We start from the raw sequence: 13,834 nt of genomic DNA, 5'->3' as shown, positions 1-13,834 counted from the left end.
GCTTGCGCGCTAACGAGCAGTCTGTTGGTTGCAGCCCGCACGTGCTAACGAGGAGGCCAGGCCAGTCATGTGCAACTACATCCCGTACGTGGCTAACAAAGCAGGCCAGGCCTCTCAGCCTGCTTGCGCACCTGTCGCGCGATCAGCGACGAGCGCGATTAGGCGCGAAGTAACAATTAAGGGGTGAATCGATGGGTTGGTTATCCCCACCCACACGCGGTAGGCCCAATAAGAAGCAGTGATCCGGCCCATGTTTAGAGCATGGACTCTTTATATCTTTTTTAGTTTACAAAAAATAGAGATTTTGTGAAAAAGATACCCTTCAACGGCCTCTTCAATTGGATATCTAAATATAGATAACATCTAGGCATGTTCGTTTGAACCTATCAGCCGACTTATCAGCTAAAATCTACAGTATTTTTCTCTCACAATAAATCAGCTTCAGCTGGCTTATCAGCCGACTTTAATACCAGCCGAACAGGCCCTGGATTTCTCGCTAGCGAAAGATAGAGAGCGAGAATAGCTCTCTAAACTACATACAAGATATAGAAAAGTTGTTGAAGGGTACAAAGACACACAAAACATTTTTTACTCAAATGATTTTCTAAATAATAATTTAGATAGTATATTTTAGAAATGCTCTTTTAGATGCTCTTAGGTCCTCATGATCTAAAATGTAGCCACTAAACTTTAGATCCCTAGCTCTAAAGTTTAGATCATTTTACAAAATTTTAGATCCCTTTAGCTCTTAAGGCTCAAAACAGAAGGTTTAAAGTGATATAAGTTTAGATCATCTAACAAAATATGAGTTAAAGTAGTCTAAAGTTTTAGTCCTCAACTTTAATTAACTAAATTTTAGACCTGAAAATACTCTACCGGACCAGCTTCTACTCTGTCTGTCTCTCTTTGTGTATGCATAGGAGAGGCAGGCAGGAAGCATAACGTGCTACTACGGGTCGTGCCGACGCCCCACCGGCTTCGACTGGTGGTGGTGGCGCTGAGTCCTATACTATAGCCGGCCGGCGCACCCATGTACGCGAGTGCCACCACGTTGCATTGCTTGGGTTAGTTTGACTAGCAAACGCGCACGACTCCACACGTCCCAACACATCTTCTTTACTTGCGTTGTGAGTGCACGTCACTCAAATGTAGAAATGACGGTATTCTTCCAATGTTAAGTCATGCATAGCTGGCGCCTGGCTTAGCCTAGATTTGCTTGTAGGTATAAAATGTAGACATAAATGGGCTAGCCCGGAAATCCATATATAGGCTTAATTTTGTAGCCCACAAAATTGAGTCTATGTAAGTGTTCGCGGGTTAGCCCACTTATATTGATCCGTTTATTTTTTTCATCCAGAACAGTGTTTTTCTCTTACAAATTCATCCAGCATTCCTTCAAGCCATCCAGATTCCTCTAGAATTCAGACCTGTTCGCTTGTCTGAATTCTGGAGGAATCTAAATGGCTTGGAGAAATGCTGGATGAATTTGTGAGAGAAAAATACTGTTTCGGATAAAAAAAATAATCGGATCAAGCTAGATTTAAGGGCACGCGAACGGGGCCTAAGAAGTTCTGAAATTAAAAAAGCGGACATCCAATTTATCATTTTTATATTTAGCCCGTCCTTGATTTGTGTGCGTGTTAGCACGAGACAAATACGCATGCCTTCGTGCAGAGAGGAAAGTAGTTCACATAGGACAAGCTAGGTAACAAAGATTTGCGGTAGATTAGTCGAGTCCCCTTGACATAGGAGTATACGATGAAGGTCAACTCTCACCTCCCTCATTCTAGTCAAGAATGGAAGTAAAACCTAAATTAACTAATCAATGTTCTAACATTAGTTTGGTCAACACGCTACTTCATTTTTTCCTTCAAATGCAAAGGACTTCTATTAACTATGAATTTGGTGGAATCACAGTTTTCAATTCAGATGGAAGACTTTCAAAGGCAAAAAAAAAAAAAAAAAAAAAAAAAAAAAAAAAAAAAAACATGACTTTGACATGTACTATCTTCGTCAAAAAAAAAGAACAATACAGATATAGGTAAAAATTTTAATGTTTACAACGTCAATAAGTATACTATGAAATATACGTCACGACAAATCTAAAGATACTTATTTATATCATAAATATTGATATTTTATATAGAGTTAGTCAAACTTAAGATACGTTAACATGGTATTATGCCAGAATTGCAATCTTCTCTGGACCAAGAAAGTGTGTGAAAAATATAATACTAAATTATTCTCTTCGACTTGTCTTTCTATACACACACTTAAAAACAAAAATACCAGCAGATGCTCACACTTATATACACTACAAAAAATCCTTTTTAGAGCCACCTCCATTTTAGCATATGGACGACTCTATCAAAATCTGCCTCTAAAAATAGTTTCTGAGCTATCCTTCCTCTATAAATTAATTTCAGAGGTGAGCCATATCAGAAATAGATTTCTAGAGGCGGCTGACCATTTGCCCTATCCCTAAAAAGTAGGTGGAGTACGGTAAAATTTATAACTTTTGTAAATGAAGTTGTATAAAGACAAACTTTATACAAAGTTATAGTGCTAAAAAAAGATCTACAACTTTGTAGTTATGAGTTATCCACTAGAAATCATTTTAAGTCCAAAAAATGTTGTTTAAAGTTTTCATAATTTGGAGTTCAATATTTTAAAGTTTTTGAAATGACCTCGAGTGGAGAAACAACATAAATCAAAGTTATAGTACTTGAAGGGATCTACAAATTTGTATTGTACTATTTCTCATTTCAAATTATTGAGTGCCTAGAAATTCTATATTAAGTTCTTGGATTTTTAAATTTATTATTTTTTTGAATTTTTCAAAGTACCTCGGATGGAGAAAGGATCTAAACCAAAATTGTCGTAGAGATGCAACTTTGTAATTGATGACTTTTTCATTCAAAAACATTTAGTGCCTAGAAATTATATTTGAATATTAATGATTTGAAATTCATATTTTTCAAAAACTTCCAAATGATCTTGAATGAAAAACAATCTACACTAAAGTTGTGGTACTCAAAGAGATCTAAAACCACTATGCCAGAAAAGGGCATCACTGTCGAACTACAATACTGGTCCGTAGTTTCAACCTAACTGATAGGCGGTGTACTATCACTATCAGTTGAAGCCAAGAACGGGCAGTGGCAGGTCTACCGGCTCGTGGGCTTGAACTACAAGTGAGAGGCTATTATGCACAAAAAAAATCATAACTTTTTTCATATGAGGTTGGTTCAAGATAAACTTTATACAAAAATTATAGATTTCAAATAGATCTAAAAAGTTGTAGTGGACAACATTTAGATTTGAAATGGTTTACATGTACAAATACTTATAGAATTTCTCGGATCCGATTTGAGATGGTTAACAATATCAAATCGAGACAAAGTCTACAACTTTACAGTTAACGACTTTTTTATTTAAGATGTGTTAAATATGTAATATAAGATTCTATGTAGTTAAAAGAATAGCATCAGTTGCCGTGTATTTCAGCTGGTATGGATGCTTAAGAGAATATAAATATCAAGGCCTTGAGTTTGATTCTTGAAAACATACATATTTTTTTTTATCACTTATCACTGCCGGATTGATGTCAAGTTTAGACCCGGTAGTGATGCAGGTAGTGAACTTTCTACTTCAAACCTTTTAATTGAATGATTTGCAAATTCTGTAAAATGATTTCTAGAGATGGCTGTCTCTAGAAATCACTGATATCTAAAGACGAACAAGTAGACGGACATTGGTTTCACATAGACAATTCTTATGATATAACAACATTTTCAAGAAGGGAGTCAAGAAATAAGTTAGATTGGCTGATCAGTTTACAAACACAAACACTGTTAATGTTCAAGAAAATTTATATCATGTAGTGAAGCAGACCCCGACGACGTTTTTTGGCTAGAAGATACGCCACTAATTACTCATGTAGTTAATTTTTATGGACAATTTATATAAAACAACAAAATGAAACAATACATGCTTAAGAAAAATTATGATTTATGCAAGTCAACTCGTCGCATCCTCGTCGTCAGAGAACAAAAAGTTGGACTAGCTAGAGCAAACTTTTATATACTACACGTTGCGTAGCCACCGTATATAACAGTAACATGCACACTTTGCCGGCTGCCGCGTACGACGACATATGTGCCATCATTTTCCACCTTCAGCTCGCCTCGACGACCCCTTAATTCCGGCCGGCGAACGACGATTGCACGCCTGCACTATCACTTTGGCGCCTACTACGCCACTTCCCTTTCAAGCCACTTGACCTCCAATCCATCCAGACCCTGGAAAGAGCCAGTGAGCCACACGCCTCGATCGTATAAGACTCCCTGCTGTCCATGGTCAGAGCGCACACACAGCACAAATTCATCTCCATCTCCAGCCATCATCTGTCGTCGATCTGTACCTTGACTACACGCACTCACCTAGACCAGGTAGCTAGCAATGGTGGTCCGTGGAGGAGCCATTGCCGCCGCTCTGCTGGCGGTGGCCCTGGCGCTGGCGCTGGCGCCCGGCACGGCGTCGGCGGCGGGGATATCCTCCCGGAGGCCCGGCAAGAATCCCCCCAAGATGTCGACGCCGGGGGACCCCAAGAAGCCCCCGCGCAACGGCAAGTTCACCACCGTCGTCGCCAACCGGTACCACAAGCGCGACTTCGAGATCACCTGCACCACCGACTGGGGCGTCTCCTGCTACGTCAAGTGCCCTGCCCGCTGCCCCAACAAGTGCCTCGCCTACTGCGCCTACTGCCTCACCTTCTGCCGTCAGTATATATTTCACTAGCTATTTTCTGTCTTGTCGTCGTGTTCCTTGTTGTTCTGATTCTGATTTCATGATGAACTGATCTCGCTCATCATGTCCGGTGACATGATCAGTGTGTGATCTGATGCCGGGCACCTCGTGCGGCGACCCACGGTTCACGGGCGCCGACGGCAACACCTTCTACTTCCACGGCAAGAAGGACGAGAGCTTCTGCCTCGTCTCCGACTCCGGCCTCCACATCAACGCGCGCTTCATGGGCAACCGCAACGCCGACTCCGGTCCGCGACTTCACCTGGGTGCAGGCGCTCGGCGTCACCTTCGGCGACGGCGCCGGCGCCCACAGGCTCTACGTTGGCGCGCGCAGGGCCGCCGAGTGGGACGAGGACGAGGATCACGTTGTGGTGGCGCTGGACGGCGAGCCCGTGGACGTCGAGCCGTCCAAGGGCGCGCGGTGGGCGTCGAGCGCCGTGCCGGGGCTGACCGTCACGCGCACCGACGCCGTCAACGCCGTCGTCGTGGCGCTCGACGGCGCGTTCGCCATCTCCGCCAACGCCGTGCCCATCACCGACGAGGACTCCCGCGTCCACGCCTACGGCAAGACGAACGGGGACTCGCTCGTGCACCTCGACGTCTCCTACCAGTTCCCCGGCGGCCTGACGAAGGACGTCGACGGCGTGCTCGGACAGACCTACCGCCCGGACTACGTCAACAAGCTCGATATCGGCGCCAAGATGCCCGTCATGGGCGGCGCCGACAAGTACCGCTCGTCGGGTCTCTTCGCCACGGACTGCACCGTCTCCCGGTTCCACCGCGCCGGCTGGTGGCGATGACGCCGGCTTCACCTCCTTCACCTCGTAAATGGCACCCCACACGCGCGCGTTGATCCGGAATTCCGGTCGTCCATGAAATAAGCCAGTATGTACTACGTCTTGCGTACAGCGTACGCTGGGCCATATAAACGTAACAGAAGTCTTGTGTATTGTTTTGTATTTGTGACGGAAATTTATAATATATTTGGAAAAATGCCCATGCGTTACTACGGATGACCGTATATTAAGAAAATATATGTCAAGCCACACCTTATTTCTGGATTTTAGCAAGTTAAAACATCATTCATTCCGAACTTAAAAGTATAAACGTACAATCCAATCATTGACCACCTTCGCTAATTAAACTTTTGCTTTTCATAATCGTCATAAAACAATTGCATCAATTTTTTATTAACATATCTAAATAGTGCTGACTGCTGACATAAAAGAATACATGGCATCATTAGAAGAAAATGACAAATCGACAATCTTCACCTGTTTCAACAAATTGTCTTGCCCAATCTCTGTGAAAAAAAAGATGGAACAAATCTACGTTGCCGCAAAAAATTGACAGCATGCCAGCTTACAATTTGTCAATATCCAAAAGAATTTATAAGAACACGCAAACCGACCCCAATCACTATGCTAATTGTGCAGAGGACCACCCAAAAAGAAAGCAAATTTGAAATCATAGATATACCATGTAGGAATTTCAGCTTACAGGGTTGGTATCTGCGGGTGTTTATATATCTGTTTCGATTTCATTACTTGTTACCTCGTGAAGGGACCGTGGCGCCTAAGAGGGATGGTGAATTATGCAACTTAAAAAATCTAACTCTAAACTATGGCCTTTTTTCTAACCCTAGCAAAACATATGCAATAGATAAACTATCTAGATGTGCAACTATAGTTTTGCTAGTGTATTGCTATCTCTACCGCAAACGTAGTAAAGTAATCAATGTAAATGCGGAAGCTAAAGAGCAAGGTAGAGATATGCAAACTCCCATCGACGACTCCGGTATTTTTACTGAGGTATCGAGAAGCACGCAAGCTTCACCCTAGTCCTCGTTGGAGCCCCTCGCAAGAAATCCCTCGCAAGGGCCAAGCTCCCGGTCGGGTAACTCCGTGGATAGCCTCGGGCCTTCCCCACGCGCAAGTGGGTCTCCGACGTGCCTTCCGGCAAGGCTCTCCCGGATGCTCCCCACCGTCTTCACTATCAAGCTTCCGGCCGAAACGTCGCGGGCCTTGTTCCCTCCGGTACACAGTGGCACCCACACCACAAACGCGGTTGGTGTGATCTCGCAAGACTTTAAGCCCCTCCGATGTACAACAATGGTGCTCGTAAGCACCGAGTGGTAAGTGGTATACAAACCTTACTAAACACTAGGCCTAAACCCAGAGCAAGCGCATAAGCGGTGGTCTAATCAACCTAAGCACTTCGTAAAGCACCTACGCTAATCATCTGATGAATCACTAAGCACTATGCAAGTGGAGATCACTAAAATGGTGTATCAACACCCTTGGTATGTTTTCTCAGCTCCACACTTCTCAAATGGTCGGTTGGGGGTTGTATTTATAAGCCCCACTGAGAAAGTAGCCATTGGGGTCGAACTCCCGTAATTCTGCTACTGACCGGACGCTGAAGTCGTCCTGACCGGACGCGTACGGTCGTCCCGACCGTTGAACCACGAACCACTGATCGGACGCTGCCATCGTCCGATCACCTGCCACCGGACGCGTCCGGTCGTAGTTTCGCCGTTCTATAACCTCTCTGTACTCGATCGGACGCTGCTTCCCTGCGTCCGGTCGGTTTCGCCGCCAGCGTCCGGTCCAGCGTCCGATCATCCCGACTGTCGAGCCACTAGCGTCCGGTACAGCATCCGGTCACCTCTGCGAGCTCGTTTCTTCACGATCTTGCAAACAGCTTGGTTTCTATCTTCATGCTTGGACTTTTCTTGATATCTTGGGTCTTTTCTTGTGCTCCTAATGTCTTTCTTAAGGTGTTGATCATCGAATCATCACGTCGCCTTCGTCCAAATCACGTCTTACATCCTATTGAACTACAAAACAAACACTTGCAAATTCATTAGTCCAATTTAGTTGTGTTAGTCATCAAATACCAAAATCCAAAGTAAATGGGCCTAGGGTCTAGTTTCCTTGCAATCTCCCCCTTTTTGGTGATTGATGACAACACGACCAAAGCAAGCAAATAATAAAATTTTTTAAATTAGAAAACTACCTACTTGTTAGGATGCAATGCAAGGGGCAAGGTTATGTGATGCTAAAAGATGTTTCTTTGTAAAACTAAATGATACTACATAAAACTTATCTTGCCCTTGCAAATGTCCCCATGTGGCATTATGGATTTAAGCCTTGCTTCCTACAAATTTTTCCATTACATAGGCAATCCATAATCCACTATCCTCCCTTTTTTGGACCATTACACCTTGTATTAATGCTTGCCTTTGGTCCTCTAAATTCTCCCCCTTTGGAATCAAACACCGAAAAGGAAGACATTAGTGGCATAAAGGAGGGTCAAACTTTGTGATCCTTTGAATGTAGAATGGAATAGGTCACAAAATTTGACTCTCACATTATATAGATTAAGCTCCCCTAAATATATGCATACATATGATAGAAAGCAAAGTATATGCATAATTAGCACATTATTGCATAAGGGAATTTAATCTATATAATGCATGGAGAAAGCATATAAATGTCAAAATGAAATCAACATGATGATATTGGTTTAGAAATACCACATGTGGAAACCAAATTGATTTCTACCACTTTCAATAGGTGCTGGATATTTGAAGTATGATGCTTAGCTCTGGGGACTCCATTGTCCTTGCAATGAGACTACTACACACATGATAAGCTTGAAAAGGTGTTAGTCTCAAGGCATCCAATTTGTAGAGTAATCCTCCCCCTAAATTTGTGCACACAAATGTAGAATACTTTGTAGGAATCAAGCACATTGATTTTAGAATCAAAATACCACTTGAAAGATGACATCTCATGAATGTGAGAATCATTTTCAAAAATGATATTTGGGAGAGATTATCTATAATTTGGACTTTGGCACATATTAGATAAACAAAAGTAAGACAAGCTATATGCCGTGTTTCTAAGCAATTTTAAACCATGTAGGTTTGCTCCAAGGGTTAAAAATGAGACCGAGCAAGCCTACCATAAGATATACCTAGTGTATGCATGACAAAAGATATAAGCATGCAAATGCAAACCTAGGCATGAAGAGTAACTAGATGCTTAAGGATACCAATTGTAGGAAAAACTAATTGCAAGATGTACCAATTAAAAAGTAATAACATCTAGTTACCTAACATGGGAAGGGGAATTTGGGTCCATAGTATTCACTAACCCACTTGGCAATAATTTTGTCCATCATGATGCACCCCATGAAATGCACCCATACTTTGCCAAGTCTCCAAATTCCTTGAAGTCCGATGGACTTCTCACTTCCCTTTCGGGATCCAAACCTTCTTAGTGCTCTTCATGTTTGAAATGATTTCCTTTGGCACGCAAAAGCGTTGACCCCATTGTTGGCTTGCTTGTTCACCTTGATGGCCACCACCTTGTCATTTTTCTTCTTCTTCAAGAGATAAGGTGTGGAGGCCTTCTTGTCCACCTTGTTGGTGTAGGTGTTGGAGAGCTTGCTTGTTTGCTTTTTCTCCTTCTTCTTTGCTCCTCCCCCATTCTTCACCTTGCACTCATAGGACTTGTGACCTTCCTTGTGGCACATGTAACAAACCATGGTTTGTCCTTCATCAAGCTTCTTCACTCCCTTGACAGTGTTATCTTGATGAAGTTGGATTTGCTTCGCCTTGCCTTTCACTTGAGTCAAGTCCTTAGTGAGGCGAGCTACTTCTTGCTTGAGTTGCTCATTCTCCTTTGCAACCTCTTGTGTGCATGTATCTACAACAACTTTCTCAACACAAACTTAGTTGCACAAAGGTGAGTCTTAACATAAATCATTACAAGAAGTAGAGGCATCCTTTTTAGACATGTTAAAGATAGAACTTTTCTTTTTAGATGCCTTGGTGGGGGTTGTGCTAACGGCTTCAAGATTAGCAACTTTATTAGTTAGCTCATCACAATGTTTGCACATGGTTTCCATTTTAGCAAGCAAACTATTATATGCTTCTTGTGAGCTAGCTAACTTTTCTTTTAATTTTTCATTTTTCTTTAAGAGTTGCTCATCATTGATTGTGCATGCATTTGTTGTTGCACTAGTCTCAAGTTTCTCAATTTTAGTAGATAGTTCAACATTGAGATTAGCAAAGTTCTCATATTGTTCAAGCAAGGTTTTGTATGCTTTTTGTGAACTATCTAGCTTTTCTTTTAAACTTTTGAGCTTCTTTTGTTGACTAGTGCAAGCTTTAGCATAATTAAGATTTTTTTGCACAAGTTCATGATAAGAAGGCATATCATCATCACTATCACTCTCACTAGAGGAAGAGCTTTCGTTACCTCGTGCAATAAGGCACACACGAGAAGAGCTTGATGATGAGTGCTTGCGGCCTCGCCTCTTGTGATGGGATTCTTCTTCACTTGAAAAATCATCCCATGATCTTATTGATGTGAGGGCTTGGTTCTTGCATGCCTTCTTTTTTGTCTTGGGTGTGGGCTTGTTTGGACAAACTTCCACAAAGTGCCTCAACTCGCTGCATCCATATCATCCTCTCTTTCTTTGCTCGTTTCTTTGATTTGTGAAAATGAGATCTTGAATTTGGATGGGCATACCCTTGACATTGAGCCTTTGGATCATCTTTTCCACCTTGTTGATCACTTTGATTGATTCTTCATCAAGATCGGAGGTGGAGGAGGAAGATTGATCATCACTTGAATCTTCATCATCATCATCATCGTCCTCATCTTCTTCATCTTCACTTGAGGAACTTGAGCTTGAGCTTGTCTCAACTTGCTTGCCCTTCATCTTCTTTTTCTCGCTACAAGCGAGAGCTTTGCCTTTGCTTGATGAAGAAGCTTCTTCTTGACCCATCTTATGTGACATTTTAAATGCCACTAACTTGCCAATGGCTATGCCCAGGGTCATGTTGCTCAAGTCCTCCATGTTGTGAAGGATGGTGATGATGCTTGCATATTTCTTTTGTGGTAGCATGGAGATGATCTTCCTCACGATGTCCGCATCATCTAGCTTTAATAATCCTATAGAATGGAGCTCATTGATAATTAGATTCAAACAAGAATACATATCACGAACAAGCTCATCATCATTCATAGTAAAGGAATCATAGTTTTGCTTTGGTAGACAATGTTTTTGCTCACGGACATTGCTTGTGCCGTCATGGAGCTCTTGGAGTTTTAACCAAATTTCATGTGCCGTATTTAAAGTGAATACTTGGTTAAAAACATCCATACTAAGTGATTCAAACAAGCAATTTTTAGCTCTAGCATTGAAGTGCATTTCTTTTTCATCACTCTTTGTGGGTTTTTCGGGATTCTTGATGGGTTTTATCCCGTCACGAGTGACTCTCTATACACCCAAATCAACCGCCTCAAGGTGGCAAGCCATTCTAGCGTTATAGTATGGGAAGTTAGTGTCGTCAAAGTGCGGAGGCCTAGCGGTATCCATCCCAACCACTCTAAATAGCGTCGGCTCAATGGCGGTTAAGCCAAAGGTCCAAATTGAGTCAACCAGCTCTGATACCAATTGAAGGGACCATGATGCCTAAGAGGGGGGTGAATTAGGCAACTTAAAAATCTAACTCTAAACTATGGCCTCTTTTTCTAACCCTAGCAAAACCTATGCAATAGATAAACTATCTAGATGTGCAACTATGGTTTTGCTAGTGTGTTGCTATCTCTACCGCAAACGTAATAAAGTAATCAATGTAAATGCAGAAGCTAAAGAGCAAAGTAGAGATATGCAAACTCCCATCGACGACTCCGGTATTTTTACCGAGGTATCGAGAAGCATGCAAGCTTCCCCCCTAATCCTCGTTGGAGCCCCTCACAAGGAATCCCTCGCAAGGGCCAAGCTCCTGGTCAGGTAACTCCGTGGATAGTCTCGGGCCTTCCCCACGCGCAAGTGGGTCTCCGACGTGCCTTTCGGCAAGCCTCTCCTAGATGCTCCCCGCCGTCTTCACTATCAAGCTTCCAGCCGAAACGCCGCGGACCTTATTCCCTCTGATACACGGTGGCACCCACACCACAAACGCGGTTGGTGTGATCTCGCAAGACTTCAGGCCCCTCTGATGTACAACAATGGTGCTCGCAAGCACCGAGTGGTAAGAGGTATGCAAACCTCACTAAACACTAGGCCTAAACCTAGAGCAAGCGCATAAGCAGTGGTCTAATCAACCTAAGCACTTCGCAAAGCACCTACGCTAATCACCTGATGAATCACTAAGCACTATGCAAGTGGAGATCACTAAAATGGTGTATCAACACCCTTGGTATGTTTCCTTAGCTCCACACTTCTCAAATGGCCGGTTGAGGGTTGTATTTATAAGCCCCAATGAGAAAGTAGACGTTGGGGTCGAACTCCCGCAATTCTGCTACTAACCGGACGCTGAAGTCGTCCTGACCAGACACGTCCGGTCGTCCCGACCGTTGAACCACAAACCACTGATCGGACGCTGCCAGTGTTCGGTCACCTGCCACCAGACGCGTCCGGTCGTAGTTTCACCGTTCTAGAACCTCTCTGTACTCGATCAGATGCTGCTTCCCTACGTCCGGTCGGTTTTGTCGCCAGCGTTCGGTCCAGCGTTCGGTCATCCCAACTGCCGAGCCACCAGCGTTCGGTCCAGCGTCCGGTCACCTCTGCGAGCTCGTTTCTTCATGATCTTATGTACGGCTTGGTTCCTATCTTCATGCTTGGACTTTGCTTGATATCTTGGGTCTTTTTTTGTGCTCCTAAGGTCTTGCTTAAGGCATTGATCATCGAATCATCATGTCGCCTTTGTCCAAGTCACGGCTTGCATCCTATTGAACTACAAAACCAACACTTGCAAATTCATTAGTCCAATTTGGTTGTGTTAGTCATCAAACACCAAAATCCAAATTAAATGGGCCTAGGGTCCATTTTCATTACACCTCACACAATGGTACTGCACCTTTCTTGATGAGATATCATGCACATGGGAGTGTTAGAGCATGTAAATCGTCAAACAAATTTCTAAGAATAATTTGCTCCGTTGGCTGAAGAAAAATCCATTGCAGAAGTTTAAGTATACTTATTTAAGAATATACCACAAGGTTTGTGAAGACATATCCAAGCAATGCCATCAATAGAGCCACAAATCAAATACCAAGCCAGGTGACTACATCTTCTTAGGTAGCACCTAATGAAGCGCAAAACTAAGCATCTCCTTGTTTTTTGTATGCAATAGGAGAAATTTGTTACATAATCTTCTCTGCATCCCTTGTATGAATGCATAGTAGGAGAAGGCACCGCCAAAAAGGGCTCCCTGCTGCTGCATTGTAGCAGCTGCAGGGGCAGACGCCGAACGGCTCACCTGCCGCTCTGTAGCCACTGCAGGGGCAGGCGCCAAAGTCAGCCCTACTGTCACATCTAGTAACTGTAGCAGCATGGAGTTTGCCACTGCAACTCAGTAGAGAGAGTTCAGATTTGCCATCTCCTATACAGAGCTCCGGCCAACGCTGGTGTATCTGTTGTGTGTATGCTCTGTTCTCTCTCTCTCTCTTCTATCTCTAGCCATAGTGTGGTCGGCAACGACAGTTCATGGTCGGCATCGCTAGTGTGTGCTCGGCAACACTAGTGAGTGGTCGGATATCTCTGTACCGGAGATCGAGGGGCTAACAAGTAGTATTAGAGTCATACAAATATCATCGTCGGACTAACCGCTGACGATGACGCACGGTTCAGAGATGGACGACAGCACTGGCAATGCTATGGCTGCCCAGCTACGACAGGAGGTCGTTATTCACACGGTGCAGGAGGTCAGCGGCACCTATTGGCTGACACTGACTAGCACCAACTATAGAGAGTGGTCGGTGATCATGAAGGTCAAGCTTAGAGCCCGACGGCTCTGGAATGCTATTGACAAAGACACCGACAATGAAGAAGATGACATGTCAGCGTTGGAGGCTATCCTCGCTGCTGTACCAGCAGAGTACAGGGAGCCGTTGGGGGTGAAAAGCTCTGCTAAGGAGGCATGGGAGGCTATTGCGGCGATGCGCGTCGGTTCCGACCACGCAAAGAAGGCGACGGCCCAGCTTCTGAAGCAGGAGTACGTCAA

The 13,834-nt window shown here is 43.6% G+C and overlaps 1 pseudogene; it reads left to right on the top strand.

The window, feature by feature from the left end:
- The first annotated feature begins 4,414 nt into the window (after positions 1 to 4,414).
- On the top strand, positions 4,415 to 5,762 carry LOC136481723 (uncharacterized; annotated as a pseudogene).
- The last annotated feature ends 8,072 nt before the right edge of the window (positions 5,763 to 13,834 follow it).

Source organism: Miscanthus floridulus, chromosome 9, assembly GCF_019320115.1.
Source record: "Miscanthus floridulus cultivar M001 chromosome 9, ASM1932011v1, whole genome shotgun sequence".
Taxonomy (NCBI): Eukaryota; Viridiplantae; Streptophyta; class Magnoliopsida; order Poales; family Poaceae; genus Miscanthus; species Miscanthus floridulus.
Note: the sequence above shows the minus strand (reverse complement) of the source record. Positions and strands in the feature narration are given on the sequence as shown.